Raw genomic sequence first — 16,218 nt, 5'->3', positions numbered from 1 at the left:
ACTAGTCTTCCAGTGAACGATCAAAGCGTAGACAGTTTAAGACATTACTCTCATGGAGAAAAGTCCGCATGGTGCTTATTGTGTTCAATGCCGATTCAATTTCTGTGTATCATCAACACTCTGAAGGTCCACAGATTACAGAATGCCTCCAGATGTGCTTCGGAAACTACCACTAGTCTTCCAGTGTACGATTAAAGCGTAGACAGGTTAAGACATTACTCCCATGGAGAAAAGTTCGCATTGTGCTTATTGTGATGAATGCCGATGCAATTTTTGTGTTTCATCAACACTCTCAAGGTCCACAGGTTACAGAATGCTTCCAGATGTGCTTCGGAAACTACTACTAGTTTTCCAGTGTACGATCAAAGCGTAAACAGTTTAAGACATTTGTCCCATGCAGAAAATTCCGCATGGTGCTTATTGTGTTCAATGCCGATGCAATTTCTGTGTTTCATCAACACTCTGAAGGTCCACAGATAACGGAATGCATCCAGATATGCTTCGGAAACTACTACTAGTCTTCCAGTGTACGATCAAAGCGTAGACAGTTTAAGACATTACTCCCATTTAGAAAAGTCCGCATGGTGCTTATTGTGTTCAATGCCGATGCAATTTTTGTGTTTCATCAACACTCTGAAGGTCCACAGATTACAGAATGCATCCAGATATGCTTCAAAAACTACTACTAGTCGTCCAGGGAACGATCAAAGCGTAGACAGTTTAAGACATTATTCCCATGGAGAAAAGTCCGCATGGTGCTTATTGTGTTCAATGCCGATGCAATTTTTGGGTTTCATCAACACTCTGAAGGTCCAGAGATTACAGAATGCATCCAGAAGTGCTTCAGAAACTACTACTAGTCTTCCAGTGTACGATCAAAGCGTAGTCAGTTGAAGACATTTCTCCCATGGAGATAAGTTCGCATGGTGCTTATTGTGTTCAATGCCGATGCAATTTTTGTGTTTAATCAACACTCTGAAGGGCCACAGGTTACAGAATGCTTCCAGATGTGGTTGGGAAACTACTACTAGTCTTCCAGTGTACGATCAAAGCGTAGACAGTTTAAGACATTACTCCCATGGAGAAAAGACCGCATGGTGCTTATTGTGTTCAATGCCGATGCAATTTCTGTGCTTCATCAACACCCTGATGGTCCACAGATTACAGAATGCTTCCAGATATGCTTCGGAAACTACTACTAGTCTTCCAGGGAACGATCAAAGTGTAGACAGTTTAAGACATTACTCCCATGGAGAAAAGTCTGCATGGTGCTTATTGTGTTAAATGCCGATTGCAATTTCTGTGTTTCATCAACACTCTGAAGGTCCACAGATTACAGAATGCCTCCAGATGTGCTTCGGAAACTAATACTAGTCTTCCAGTGTACGATCAAAGCGTAGACAGTTTAAGACATTACTCTCATGGAGAAAAGTCCGCATGGTGCTTATTGTGTTCAATGCCGATGAAATTTTTGTGTTTCATCAACACCCTGAAGGTAAACAGATTACAGAATCCCTCCAGATGTGCTTCGGAAACTACTGCTAGTCTTCCAGTGAACGATCACAGCGTAGACAGTTTAAGACATTACTCTCATGGACATAAGTCCGCATGGTGCTTATTGAGTTCAATGCCGATTCAATTTCTGTGTTTCATCAACACTCTGAAGGTCCATAGATTACAGAATGCCTCCAGATGTGCTTCGAAACTAATACTAGTCTTCCAGTGTACGATCAAAGCGTAGAGAGTTTAAGACATTACTCCCATGGAGAAAAGTCCGCATGGTGCTTATTGTGTTAAATGCCGATGCAATTTCTGTGTTTCATCAACACTCTGAAGCTCCACAGATTACAGAATGCCTCCAGATGTGCTTCGGAAACTACTACTAGTCTTCCAGTGTACGATCAAAGCGTAGACAGTTTAATACATTACTCCCAAGGAGAAAAGTACGCATGGTGCTTATTGTGTTCAATGCCGATGCAATTTCTGTGTTTCATCAACACTCTGAAGGTCCATAGATTACAGAATGCCTAGAGGTGTGCTTCGAAAACTACTACTAGTCTTCCAGTGTACGATCAAATCGTAGACAGTTTAAGGCATACTCCCATGGAGATAAGTCCGCATGGTGCTTATTGTGTTAAATGCCGATGCAATTTCTGTGTTTCATCAATACTCTGAAAGTCCACAGATTACAGAATGCCTCCAGATGTGCTTCGGAAACTACTACTAGTCTTCCAGTGTACGATCAAAGCGTAGACAGTTGAAGACATTACTCCAATGGAGAAAAGTCCGCATGGTGCTTATTGTGTTAAATGCCGATGCAATTTCTGTGTTTCATCAACACTCTGAAGGTCCACAGATTACAGAATGCCTCCAGATGTGCTTCGGAAACTACTACTAGTCTTCCAGTGTACGATCAAGGCGTAGACAGTTTAAGACATTGCTCCCATGGAGAAATGTCCGTATGGTCCTTATTTTGTTCAATGAAGATGCAATTTCTGTGTTTCATCAACACTCTGAAGGTATACAGATTACAGAATGCCTCCAAATGTGCTTCGGAAACTACTGCTAGTCTTCCAGTGAACGATCACAGCGTAGACAGTTTAAGACATTACTCTCATGGAGACAAGTCCGCATGGTGCTTATTGTGTTCAATGCCGATTCAATTTCTGTGTTTCATCAACACTCTGAAGGTCCATAGATTACAGAATGCCTCCAGATGTGCTTCGAAAACTACTACTAGTCTTCCAGTGTACGATCGAAGCGTAGACAGTTTAAGACATACTCCCATGGAGAAAAGTCCGAATGGTGCTTATTGTGTTAAATGTCGATGCAATTTCTGTGTTTCATCAACACTCTGAAGGTCCACAGATTACAGAATGCCTCCAGATGTGCTTCGGAAACTACTGCTAGTCTTCCAGTGTACGATCAAAGCGTAGACAGTTTAAGACATTACTCCCATGGTGAAAAGTCCGCACGGTGCTTATTGTGTTCAATGCCGATGCAATTTCTGTGTTTCATCAACACTTTGAAGGTCCACAGATTACAGAATGCCTCCAGATGTGCTTCGGAAACTAATACTAGTCTTCCAGTGAACGATCAAAGCGTAGACAGTTTAAGACATTACTCCCATGGAGAAAAGTCCGCATGGTGCTTATTGTGTTAAATGCCGATGCAATTTCTGTGTTTCATCAACACTCTGAAGGTCCACAGATTACAGAATGCCTCCAGATGTGCTTCGGAAACTAGCACTAGTCTTCCAGTGAACGATCAAAGCGTAGACAGTATAAGACATTACTCTCATGGAGAGAAGTCCGCATAGTGCTTATTGTGGTAAATGCCGATGCAATTTTTGTGTTTCATCAACACCCTGAAGGTAAACAGATTACAGAATCCCTCCAGATGTGCTTCGGAAACTACTGCTAGTCTTCCAGTGAACGATCACAGCGTAGACAGTTTAAGACATTACTCTCATGGAGATAAGTCCGCATAGTGCTTATTATGTTCAATGCCGATTCAATTTCTGTGTTTCATCAACACTCTGAAGGTCCACAGATTACAGAATGCCTCCAGATGTGCTTCGGAAACTAATACTAGTCTTCCAGTGTACGATCAAAGCGTAGAGAGTTTAAGACATTACTCCCATGGAGAAAAGTCCGCATGGTGCTTATTGTGTTAAATGCCGATGCAATTTCTGTGTTTCATCAACACTCTGAAGGTCCACAGATTACAGAATGCCTCCAGATGTGCTTCGGAAACTACTACTAATCTTCCAGTGTACGATCAAAGCGTAGACAGTTTAAGACATTACTCTCATGGAGAAAAGTCCGCATGGTGCTTATTGTGTTCAATGCCGATGAAATTTTTGTGTTTCATCAACACCCTGAAGGTAAACACATTACAGAATCCCTCCAGATGTGCTTCGGAAACTACTGCTAGTCTTCCAGTGAACGATCACAGCGCAGACAGTTTAAGACATTACTCTCATGCAGATAAGTCCGCATAGTGCTTATTATGTTCAATGCCGATTCAATTTCTGTGTTTCATCAACACTCTGAAGGTCCACAGATTACAGAATGCCTCCAGATGTGCTTCGGAAACTAATACTAGTCTTCCAGTGTACGATCAAAGCGTAGAGAGTTTAAGACATTACTCCCATGGAGAAAAGTCCGCATGGTGCTTATTGTGTTAAATGCCGATGCAATTTCTGTGTTTCATCAACACTCTGAAGGTCCACAGATTACAGAATCCCTCCAGATGTTCTTCGGAAACTACTACTAGTCTTCCAGTGTACGATCAAAGCGTAGACAGTTTAATACATTATTCCCATGGAGAAAAGTCCGCATGGTGCTTATTGTGTTCAATGCCGATGCAATTTCTGTGTTTCATCAACACTCTGAAGGTATACAGATTACAGAATGCCTCCAAATGTGCTTCGGAAACTACTGCTAGTCTTCCAGTGAACGATCACAGCGTAGACAGTTTAAGACTTACTCTCATGGACATAAGTCCGCATGGTGCTTATTGTGTTCAATGCCGATTCCATTTCTGTGTTTCATCAACACTCTGAAGGTCCATAGATTACAGAATGCCTCCAGGTGTGCTTCGAAAACTACTACTAGTCTTCCAGTGTACGATCAAATCGTAGACAGTTTAAGACATACTCCCATGGAGAAAAGTCCGCATGGTGCTTATTGTGTTAAATGCCGATGCAATTTCTGTGTTTCATCAACACTCTGAAGGTCCACAGATTACAGAATGCCTCCAGATGTGCTTCGGAAACTACTATTAGTCTTCCAGTGTACGATCAAAACGTAGACAGTTTAAGACATTACTCCCATGGAGAAAAGTCCGCATGGTGCTTATTGCGTTAAATGCCGATGCAATTTCTGTGTTTCATCAACACTCTGAAGGTCCACAGATTACAGAATGCCTCCAGATGTGCGTCGGAAACTACTACTAGTCTTCCAGTGTACGATCAAAGCGAAGACAATTTAAGACATTACTCCCATGGACAAAAGTCCGTATGGTACTTATTTTGTTCAATGAAGATGCAATTTCTGTGTTTCAATAACACTCTGAAGGTATACAGATTACAGAATGCCTCCAAATGTGCTTCGGAAACTACTGCTAGTCTTCCAGTGAACGATCACAGCGTAGACAGTTTAAGACATTACTCTCATGGAGACAAGTCCGCATGGTGATTATTGTGTTCAATACCGATTCAATTTCTGTGGTTCATCAACACTCTGAAGGTCCATAGTTTACAGAATGCCTCCAGATGTGCTTCGAAGACTACTACTAGTCTTCCAGTGTACGATTAAAGCGTAGACAGTTTAAGACATACTCCCATGGAGAAAAGTCCGCATGGTGCTTATTGTGTTAAATGTCGATGCAATATCTGTGTTTCATCAACACTCTGAAGGTCCACAGATTACAGAATGCCTCCAGATGAGCTTCGCAAACTACTGCTAGTCTTCCAGTGTACGATCAAAGCGTAGACAGTTTAAGGCATTACTCCCAAGGAGAAAAGTCCGCACGGTGCTTATTGTGTTCAATGCCGATGCAATTTCTGTGTTTCATCAACACTCTGAAGGTATACAGATTACAGAATGCCTCCAAATGTGCTTCGGAAACTACTGCTAGTCTTCTAGTGAACGATCACAGCGTAGACAGATTAAGAAATTACTCTCATCGAGATAAGTCCGCAAGGTGCTTATTGTGTTCAATGCCGATTCAATTTCTGTGTTTCATCAATACTCTGAAGGTCCACAGATTACAGAATGCCTCCAGATGTGGTTCGGAAACTAGCACTAGTCTTCCAGTGAACGATCAAAGCGTAGACAGTATAAGACATTACTCTCATGGAGAGAAGTCCGCATAGTGCTTATTGTGGTAAATGCCGATGCAATTTCTGTGTTTCATCAACAATCTGAAGGTTCACAGATTACAGAATGCATCCAGGTGTGCTTCGAAAACTACTACTAGCCTTCCAGTGTACGATCAAAGCGTAGACAGTTTAAGACATTACTCTCATGGAGAAAAGTGCGCATGGTGCTTATTGTGTTAAATGCCGATGCAATTTCTGTGTTTCATCAACACTCTGAAGGTCCACAGATTACAGAATGCCTCCAGATGTGCTTCGAAAACAACTAATAGTCTTCCAGTGTACGATCAAAGCGTAGACAGTTTAAGACATTACTCCCATGGAGAAAAGTCCGCATGGTGCTTATTGTGTTCAAGGCCGATGCAATTTCTGTGTTTCATCAACACTCTGAAGGTCCACAGATTACAGAATGCCTCCAGATGTGCTTCGGAAACTACTACTAGTCTTCCAGTGTACGATCAAAGCGTAGACAGTTTAAGACATTACTCCCATGGAGAAAAGTCCGCATTGTGCTTATTTTGTTCAATGAAGATGCAATTTCTGTGTTTCATCAACACTCTGAAGGTATACAGATTAAGAGAATGCCTCCAAATGTGCTTCGGAAACTACTGCTAGTCTTCCAGTGAACGATCACAGCGTAGACAGTTTAAGACATTACTCTCATGGAGATAAGTCCGCATGGTGCTTATTGTGTGCAATGCCGATTCAATTTCTGTGTTTCATCAACACTCTGAAGGTCCATAGATTACAGAATGCATCCAGATGTGCTTCGAAATCTACTACTAGTCTTCCAGTGTACGATCAAAGCGTAGACAGTTTAAGACATACTCCCATGGAGAAAAGTCCGCATGGTGCTTATTGTGTTAAATGCCGATGCAATTTTTGGGTTTCATAAATACTCTGAAGGTCCACAGATTACAGAATGCCTCCAGATGTGCTTCGGAAACTACTACTAGTCTTCCAGTGTACGATCAAAGCGTAGACAGTTTAAGACATTAGTCCCATGGAGAAAAGTCCGCACGGTGCTTATTGTGTTCAATGCCGATGCAATTTCTGTGTTTCATCAACACTCTGAAGGTATACAGATTACAGAATGCCTCCAAATGTGCTTCAGAAACTACTGCTAGTCTCCCAGTGAACGATCACAGCGTAGACAGTTTAAGACATTACTCCCATGGAGAAAAGTCCGCACGGTGCTTATTGTGTTCAATGCCGATGCAATTTCTGTGTTTCATCAACACTCTGAAGTTATACAAATTACAGAATGCCTCCAAATGTGCTTCGGAAACTACTGCTAGTCTCCCAGTGAACGATCACAGCGTAGACAGTTTAAGACATTACCCTCATGGAGATAAGTCCGCATGGTGCTTATTGTGTTAAATGCCGATGCAATTTCTGTGTTTCATCAACACTCTGAAGGTCCACAGATTACAGAATGCCTCCAGATGTGCTTCGGAAACTAATACTAGTCTTCCAGTGAACGATCAAAGCGTAGACAGTTTAAGACATTACTCCCATGGAGAAAAGTCCGCATGGTGCTTATTGTGTTAAATGCCGATGCAATTTCTGTGTTTCATCAACACTCTGAAGGTATACAGATTACAGAATGCCTCCAAATGTGCTTCGGAAACTACCGCTAGTCTTCTAGTGAACGATCACAGCGTAGACAGATTAAGGCATTACTCTCATGGAGATAAGTCCGCATGGTGCTCATTGTGTTCAATGCCGACTCAATTTCTGTGTTTCATCAACACTCTGAAGGTCCACAGATTACAGAATGCCTCCAGATGTGCTTCGGAAACTAGCACTAGTCTTTCAGTGAACGATCAAAGCGTAGACAATATAAGACATTACTCTCATGGAGAGAAGTCCGCATAGTGCTTATTGTGGTAAATGCCGATGCAATTTTTGTGTTTCATCAACAATCTGAAGGTCCACAGATTACAGAATGCCTCCAGATGTGCTTCGGAAACTACTACTAGTCTTCCAGTGTACGATCAAACCGTAGACAGTTTAAGACACTATTCTCATGGAGAAATGTCCGCATAGTGCTTCTTGTGGTCAATGCCGATGCAATTTTTGTGTTTCATCAACAATCGGAAGGTCCACAGATTACAGAATGCATCCAGATGTGCTTCGGAAACTACTACTAGCCTTAAAGTATACGATCAAAGCGTAGACAGTTTAAGACATTACTCTCATGGAGAAAAGCCCGCATGGTGCTTATTGTGTTCAATGCCGATGAAATTTTTGTGTTTCATCAACACTCTGAAGGTCCACAGATTACAGAATGCCTCCAGATGTGCTTCGGAAACTAATACTAGTCTTCCAGTGTACGATCAAAGCGTAGAGAGTTTAAGACATTACTCCCATGGAGAAAAGTCCGCATGGTGCTTATTGTGTTCAATGCCGATTCAATTTCTGTGTTTCATCAACACTCTGAAGGTCCACAGATTACAGAATGCCTCCAGATGTGCGTCGGAAACTACTACTAGTCTTCCAGTGTACGATCAAAGCGAAGACAGTTTAAGACATTACTCCCATGGACAAAAGTCCGTATGGTACTTATTTTGTTCAATGAAGATGCAATTTCTGTGTTTCAATAACACTCTGAAGGTATACAGATTACAGAATGCCTCCAAATGTGCTTCGGAAACTACTGCTAGTCTTCCAGTGAACGATCACAGCGTAGACAGTTTAAGACATTACTCTCATGGAGACAAGTCCGCATGGTGATTATTGTGTTCAATACCGATTCAATTTCTGTGGTTCATCAACACTCTGAAGGTCCATAGTTTACAGAATGCCTCCAGATGTGCTTCGAAGACTACTACTAGTCTTCCAGTGTACGATTAAAGCGTAGACAGTTTAAGACATACTCCCATGGAGAAAAGTCCGCATGGTGCTTATTGTGTTAAATGTCGATGCAATATCTGTGTTTCATCAACACTCTGAAGGTCCACAGATTACAGAATGCCTCCAGATGAGCTTCGCAAACTACTGCTAGTCTTCCAGTGTACGATCAAAGCGTAGACAGTTTAAGACATTACTCCCAAGGAGAAAAGTCCGCACGGTGCTTATTGTGTTCAATGCCGATGCAATTTCTGTGTTTCATCAACACTCTGAAGGTATACAGATTACAGAATGCCTCCAAATGTGCTTCGGAAACTACTGCTAGTCTTCTAGTGAACGATCACAGCGTAGACAGATTAAGAAATTACTCTCATCGAGATAAGTCCGCAAGGTGCTTATTGTGTTCAATGCCGATTCAATTTCTGTGTTTCATCAATACTCTGAAGGTCCACAGATTACAGAATGCCTCCAGATGTGGTTCGGAAACTAGCACTAGTCTTCCAGTGAACGATCAAAGCGTAGACAGTATAAGACATTACTCTCATGGAGAGAAGTCCGCATAGTGCTTATTGTGGTAAATGCCGATGCAATTTCTGTGTTTCATCAACAATCTGAAGGTTCACAGATTACAGAATGCATCCAGGTGTGCTTCGAAAACTACTACTAGCCTTCCAGTGTACGATCAAAGCGTAGACAGTTTAAGACATTACTCTCATGGAGAAAAGTGCGCATGGTGCTTATTGTGTTAAATGCCGATGCAATTTCTGTGTTTCATCAACACTCTGAAGGTCCACAGATTACAGAATGCCTCCAGATGTGCTTCGAAAACAACTAATAGTCTTCCAGTGTACGATCAAAGCGTAGACAGTTTAAGACATTACTCCCATGGAGAAAAGTCCGCATGGTGCTTATTGTGTTCAAGGCCGATGCAATTTCTGTGTTTCATCAACACTCTGAAGGTCCACAGATTACAGAATGCCTCCAGATGTGCTTCGGAAACTTCTACTAGTCTTCCAGTGTACGATCAAAGCGTAGACAGTTTAAGACATTACTCCCATGGAGAAAAGTCCGCATTGTGCTTATTTTGTTCAATGAAGATGCAATTTCTGTGTTTCATCAACACTCTGAAGGTATACAGATTAAGAGAATGCCTCAAAATGTGCTTCGGAAACTACTGCTAGTCTTCCAGTGAACGATCACAGCGTAGACAGTTTAAGACATTACTCTCATGGAGATAAGTCCGCATGGTGCTTATTGTGTGCAATGCCGATTCAATTTCTGTGTTTCATCAACACTCTGAAGGTCCATAGATTACAGAATGCATCCAGATGTGCTTCGAAAACTACTACTAGTCTTCCAGTGTACGATCAAAGCGTAGACAGTTTAAGACATACTCCCATGGAGAAAAGTCCGCATGGTGCTTATTGTGTTAAATGCCGATGCAATTTTTGGGTTTCATCAATACTCTGAAGGTCCACAGATTACAGAATGCCTCCAGATGTGCTTCGGAAACTACTACTAGTCTTCCAGTGTACGATCAAAGCGTAGACAGTTTAAGACATTACTCCCATGGAGAAAAGTCCGCACGGTGCTTATTGTGTTCAATGCCGATGCAATTTCTGTGTTTCATCAACACTCTGAAGGTATACAGATTACAGAATGCCTCCAAATGTGCTTCGGAAACTACTGCTAGTCTCCCAGTGAACGATCACAGCGTAGACAGTTTAAGACATTACTCCCATGGAGAAAAGTCCGCACGGTGCTTATTGTGTTCAATGCCGATGCAATTTCTGTGTTTCATCAACACTCTGAAGTTATACAAATTACAGAATGCCTCCAAATGTGCTTCGGAAACTACTGCTAGTCTCCCAGTGAACGATCACAGCGTAGACAGTTTAAGACATTACCCTCATGGAGATAAGTCCGCATGGTGCTTATTGTGTTAAATGCCGATGCAATTTCTGTGTTTCATCAACACTCTGAAGGTCCACAGATTACAGAATGCCTCCAGATGTGCTTCGGAAACTAATACTAGTCTTCCAGTGAACGATCAAAGCGTAGACAGTTTAAGACATTACTCCCATGGAGAAAAGTCCGCATGGTGCTTATTGTGTTAAATGCCGATGCAATTTCTGTGTTTCATCAACACTCTGAAGGTATACAGATTACAGAATGCCTCCAAATGTGCTTCGGAAACTACCGCTAGTCTTCTAGTGAACGATCACAGCGTAGACAGATTAAGGCATTACTCTCATGGAGATAAGTCCGCATGGTGCTCATTGTGTTCAATGCCGACTCAATTTCTGTGTTTCATCAACACTCTGAAGGTCCACAGATTACAGAATGCCTCCAGATGTGCTTCGGAAACTAGCACTAGTCTTTCAGTGAACGATCAAAGCGTAGACAATATAAGACATTACTCTCATGGAGAGAAGTCCGCATAGTGCTTATTGTGGTAAATGCCGATGCAATTTTTGTGTTTCATCAACAATCTGAAGGTCCACAGATTACAGAATGCCTCCAGATGTGCTTCGGAAACTACTACTAGTCTTCCAGTGTACGATCAAACCGTAGACAGTTTAAGACACTATTCTCATGGAGAAATGTCCGCATAGTGCTTCTTGTGGTCAATGCCGATGCAATTTTTGTGTTTCATCAACAATCGGAAGGTCCACAGATTACAGAATGCATCCAGATGTGCTTCGGAAACTACTACTAGCCTTAAAGTATACGATCAAAGCGTAGACAGTTTAAGACATTACTCTCATGGAGAAAAGCCCGCATGGTGCTTATTGTGTTCAATGCCGATGAAATTTTTGTGTTTCATCAACACTCTGAAGGTCCACAGATTACAGAATGCCTCCAGATGTGCTTCGGAAACTAATACTAGTCTTCCAGTGTACGATCAAAGCGTAGAGAGTTTAAGACATTACTCCCATGGAGAAAAGTCCGCATGGTGCTTATTGTGTTCAATGCCGATTCAATTTCTGTGTTTCATCAACACTCTGAAGGTCCACAGATTACAGAATGCCTCCAGATGTGCTTCGGAAACTACTACTAGTCTTCCAGTGTACGATCAAAGCGTAGACAGTTTAAGACATTACTCCCATGGGGAAAAGTCCGCATGGTGCTTATTGTGTTAAATGCCGATGCAATTTCTGTGTTTCATCAACACTCTGAAGGTCCACAGATTACAGAATGCATCCAGATGTGCTTCGGAAACTACTACTAGTCTTCCAGTGTACGATCAAAGCGTAGACAGTTTAAGACATTACTCTCATGGACAAAGGTCCGCATGGTGCTTATTGTGTTCAATGCCGATGCAATTTCTGTGTTTCATCAACACTCTGAAGTTATACAGATTACAGAATGCCTCCAGATGTGCTTCGGAAACTACTGCTAGTCTTCCAGTGAACGATCACAGCGTAGACAGTGTAAGGCATTACTCCCATGGAGAGAAGTCCGCATGCTGCTTATTGTGTTCAATGCCGATTTAATTTCTGTGTTTTAACAACACTCTGAAGGTCCATAGATTACAGAATGCCTCCAGATGTGCTTCGGAAACTAATACTAGTCTTCCAGTGAACGATCAAAGCGTAGACAGTGTAAGCCATACCCCCATGGAGAAAAGTCCGCATGGTGCTTATTGTGTTAAATGCCGATGCAATTTCTGTGTTTCATCAACATTCTGAAGGTCCACAGATTACAGAATGCCTCCAGATGTGCTTCGGAAACTCCTACTAGTCTTCCAGTGTACGATCAAATCGTAGACAGTTTAAGACATTAATCCCATGGAGAAAAGTCCGTATGGTGCTTATTGTGTTCAATGCCCATGCAATTTCTGTGTTTTATCAGCACTCTGTAGGTCCACAGATTACAGAATGCATCCAGATGTGCTTCGGAAACTAATACTAGTCTTCCAGTGAACGATCAAAGCGTAGACAGTTTAAGACATTACTCTCATTTAGAAAAGTCCGCATGGTGCTTATTGTGTTCAATGCCGATTCAATTTCTGTGTATCATCAACACTCTGAAGGTCCACAGATTACAGAATGCCTCCAGATGTGCTTCGGAAACTACCACTAGTCTTCCAGTATACGATTAAAGCGTAGACAGGTTAAGACATTACTCCCATGGAGAAAAGTTCGCATTGTGCTTATTGTGATGAATGCCGATGCAATTTTTGTGTTTCATCAACACTCTCAAGGTCCACAGGTTACAGAATGCTTCCAGATGTGCTTCGGAAACTACTACTAGTTTTCCAGTGTACGATCAAAGCGTAAACAGTTTAAGACATTTGTCCCATGCAGAAAATTCCGCATGGTGCTTATTGTGTTCAATGCCGATGCAATTTCTGTGTTTCATCAACACTCTGAAGGTCCACAGATAACGGAATGCATCCAGATATGCTTCGGAAACTACTACTAGTCTTCCAGTGTACGATCAAAGCGTAGACAGTTTAAGACATTACTCCCATTTAGAAAAGTCCGCATGGTGCTTATTGTGTTCAATGCCGATGCAATTTTTGTGTTTCATCAACACTCTGAAGGTCCACAGATTACAGAATGCATCCAGATATGCTTCAAAAACTACTACTAGTCGTCCAGGGAACGATCAAAGCGTAGACAGTTTAAGACATTATTCCCATGGAGAAAAGTCCGCATGGTGCTTATTGTGTTCAATGCCGATGCAATTTTTGGGTTTCATCAACACTCTGAAGGTCCAGAGATTACAGAATGCATCCAGAAGTGCTTCAGAAACTACTACTAGTCTTCCAGTGTACGATCAAAGCGTAGTCAGTTGAAGACATTTCTCCCATGGAGATAAGTTCGCATGGTGCTTATTGTGTTCAATGCCGATGCAATTTTTGTGTTTAATCAACACTCTGAAGGGCCACAGAGTACAGAATGCTTCCAGATGTGGTTGGGAAACTACTACTAGTCTTCCAGTGTACGATCAAAGCGTAGACAGTTTAAGACATTACTCCCATGGAGAAAAGACCGCATGGTGCTTATTGTGTTCAATGCCGATGCAATTTCTGTGCTTCATCAACACCCTGATGGTCCACAGATTACAGAATGCTTCCAGATATGCTTCGGAAACTACTACTAGTCTTCCAGGGAACGATCAAAGTGTAGACAGTTTAAGACATTACTCCCATGGAGAAAAGTCTGCATGGTGCTTATTGTGTTCAATGCTTATGCAATTTCTGTGTTTCATCAACACTCTGAAGGTCCACAGGTTACAAAATGCCTCCAGATGTGCTTCGGAAACTACTGCTAGTCTTCCAGGGAACTATCACAGCGTAGACAGTTTAAGACATTACTCCCATGGAGATAAGTCCGCATGGTGCTTATTGTGTTCAATGCCGATGCAATTTCTGTGTTTCATCAACACTCTGAAGGTCCACAGATTACAGAATGCCTCCAGATGTGCTTCGGAAACTACTACTCGTCTTCCAGGGAATGATCAAAGCGTAGACAGTTTAAGACAATTCTCTCATGGAGAAAATTCCGCATGGTGCTTATTGTGTTCAATACCGATGCAATTTTTGTGTGTCATCAACACTCTGATGGTCCACAGATTACAGAATGCATCCAGATGTGCTTCGGAAACTACTGCTAGTCTTCCAGTGAACGATCACAGCGTAGACAGTTTAAGACATTACTCTCATGGAGATAAGTCCGCATGGTGCTTATTGTGTTCAATGCCGATTCAAATTCGGTGTTTCATCAACACTCTGAAGGTCCATAGATTACATTATGCCTCCAGATGTGCTTCGAAAACTACTACGAGTCTTCCAGTGTACGATCAAAGCGTAGACAGTTTAAGACTTACTCCCATGGAGAAAAGTCCGCATGGTGCTTCTTGTGTTAAATGCCGATGCAATTTCTGTGTTTCATCAACACTCTGAAGGTATACAGATTACAGAATGCCTACAGATGTGCTTCGGAAACTACTGCTAGTCTTCCAGTGAACGATCACAGCGTAGACAGTTTAAGACTTTACTGTCATGGAGATAAGTCCGCATGGTGCTTATTGTGTTCAATGCCGTTTCAATTTCTGTGTTTCATCAACACTCTGAAGGTCCATAGATTACAGAATGCATCCAGATGTGCTTCGGAAACTACTGCTAGTCTTCCAGTGAACGATCAAGGCGTAGACAGTTTAAGACATTACTCTCATGGAGATAAGTCCGCATGGTGCTTATTGTGTTCAATGCCGATTCAAATTCGGTGTTTCATCAACACTCTGAAGGTCCATAGATTACATTATGCCTCCAGATGTGCTTCGAAAACTACTACTAGTCTTCCAGTGTACGATCAAAGCGTAGACAGTTTAAGACTTACTCCCATGGAGAAAAGTCCGCATGGTGCTTCTTGTGTTAAATGCCGATGCAATTTCTGTGTTTCATCAACACTCTGAAGGTCCACAGATTACAGAATGCCTTCAGATGTACTTCGGAAACTACTACTAGTCTTCCAGTGTACGATCAAAACGTACAGTTTAAGACATTACTCATATGGAGAAAAGTCCGCATGGTGCTTATTGTGTTCAATGCCGATGCAATTCTTGTGTTTCATCAACACTCTGAAGATAAACAGATAATAGAATGCATCAAGATGTGCTTTGGAAACTAATACTAGTCATCCAGTATACGATCAAAGCGTAGACAGTTTAAGACATTACTCCCATGGAGAAAAAGTCCGCATGGTGCTTATTGTGTTCAATGCCGATGCAATTTTTGGGTTTCATCATCACTCTGAAGGTCCACAGATTACAGAATGCATCCAGAAGTGCTTCAGAAACTCCTACTAGTCTTCCAGTGTACGATCAAAGCGTAGAAAGTTAAAGACATTACTCCCATGGAGATAAGTTCGCATGGTGCTTATTGTGTTCAATGCCGATGCAATTTTTGTGTTTTATCAACACTCTGAAGGTCCACAGGTTACAGAATGCTTCCAGATGTGGTTGGGAAACTACTACTAGTCTTCCAGTGTACGATCAAAGCGTAGACAGTTTAAGACATTACTCCCATGGAGAAAAGTCCGCATGGTGCTTATTGTGTTCAATGCCGATGCAATTTCTGTGTTTCATCAACAACCTGATGGTCCACAGATTACAGAATGCATCCAGATATGCTTCGGAAACTACTACTAGTCTTCCAGGGAACGATCAAAGCGTAGACAGTTTAAGACATTACTCCCATGGAGAAAAGTCTGCATGGTGCTTATTGTGTTCAATGCCGATGCAATTTCTGTGTTTCATCAACACTCTGAGGGTCCACAGGTTACAAAATGCCTCCAGATGTGCTTCGGAAACTACTACTAGTCTTCCAGGGAACGATCACAGCGTAGACAGTTTAAGACATTACTCCCATGGAGATAAGTACGCATGGTGCTTATTGTGTTCAATGCCGATGCAATTTTTGTGTTTCATCAACACCCTGATGGTCCACAGATTACAGAATGCATCCAGAT

This window comes from Schistocerca gregaria, chromosome 9 (genome assembly GCF_023897955.1).
Source record: "Schistocerca gregaria isolate iqSchGreg1 chromosome 9, iqSchGreg1.2, whole genome shotgun sequence".
In the NCBI taxonomy this organism is placed as follows: Eukaryota; Metazoa; Arthropoda; class Insecta; order Orthoptera; family Acrididae; genus Schistocerca; species Schistocerca gregaria.
Note: the sequence above shows the minus strand (reverse complement) of the source record.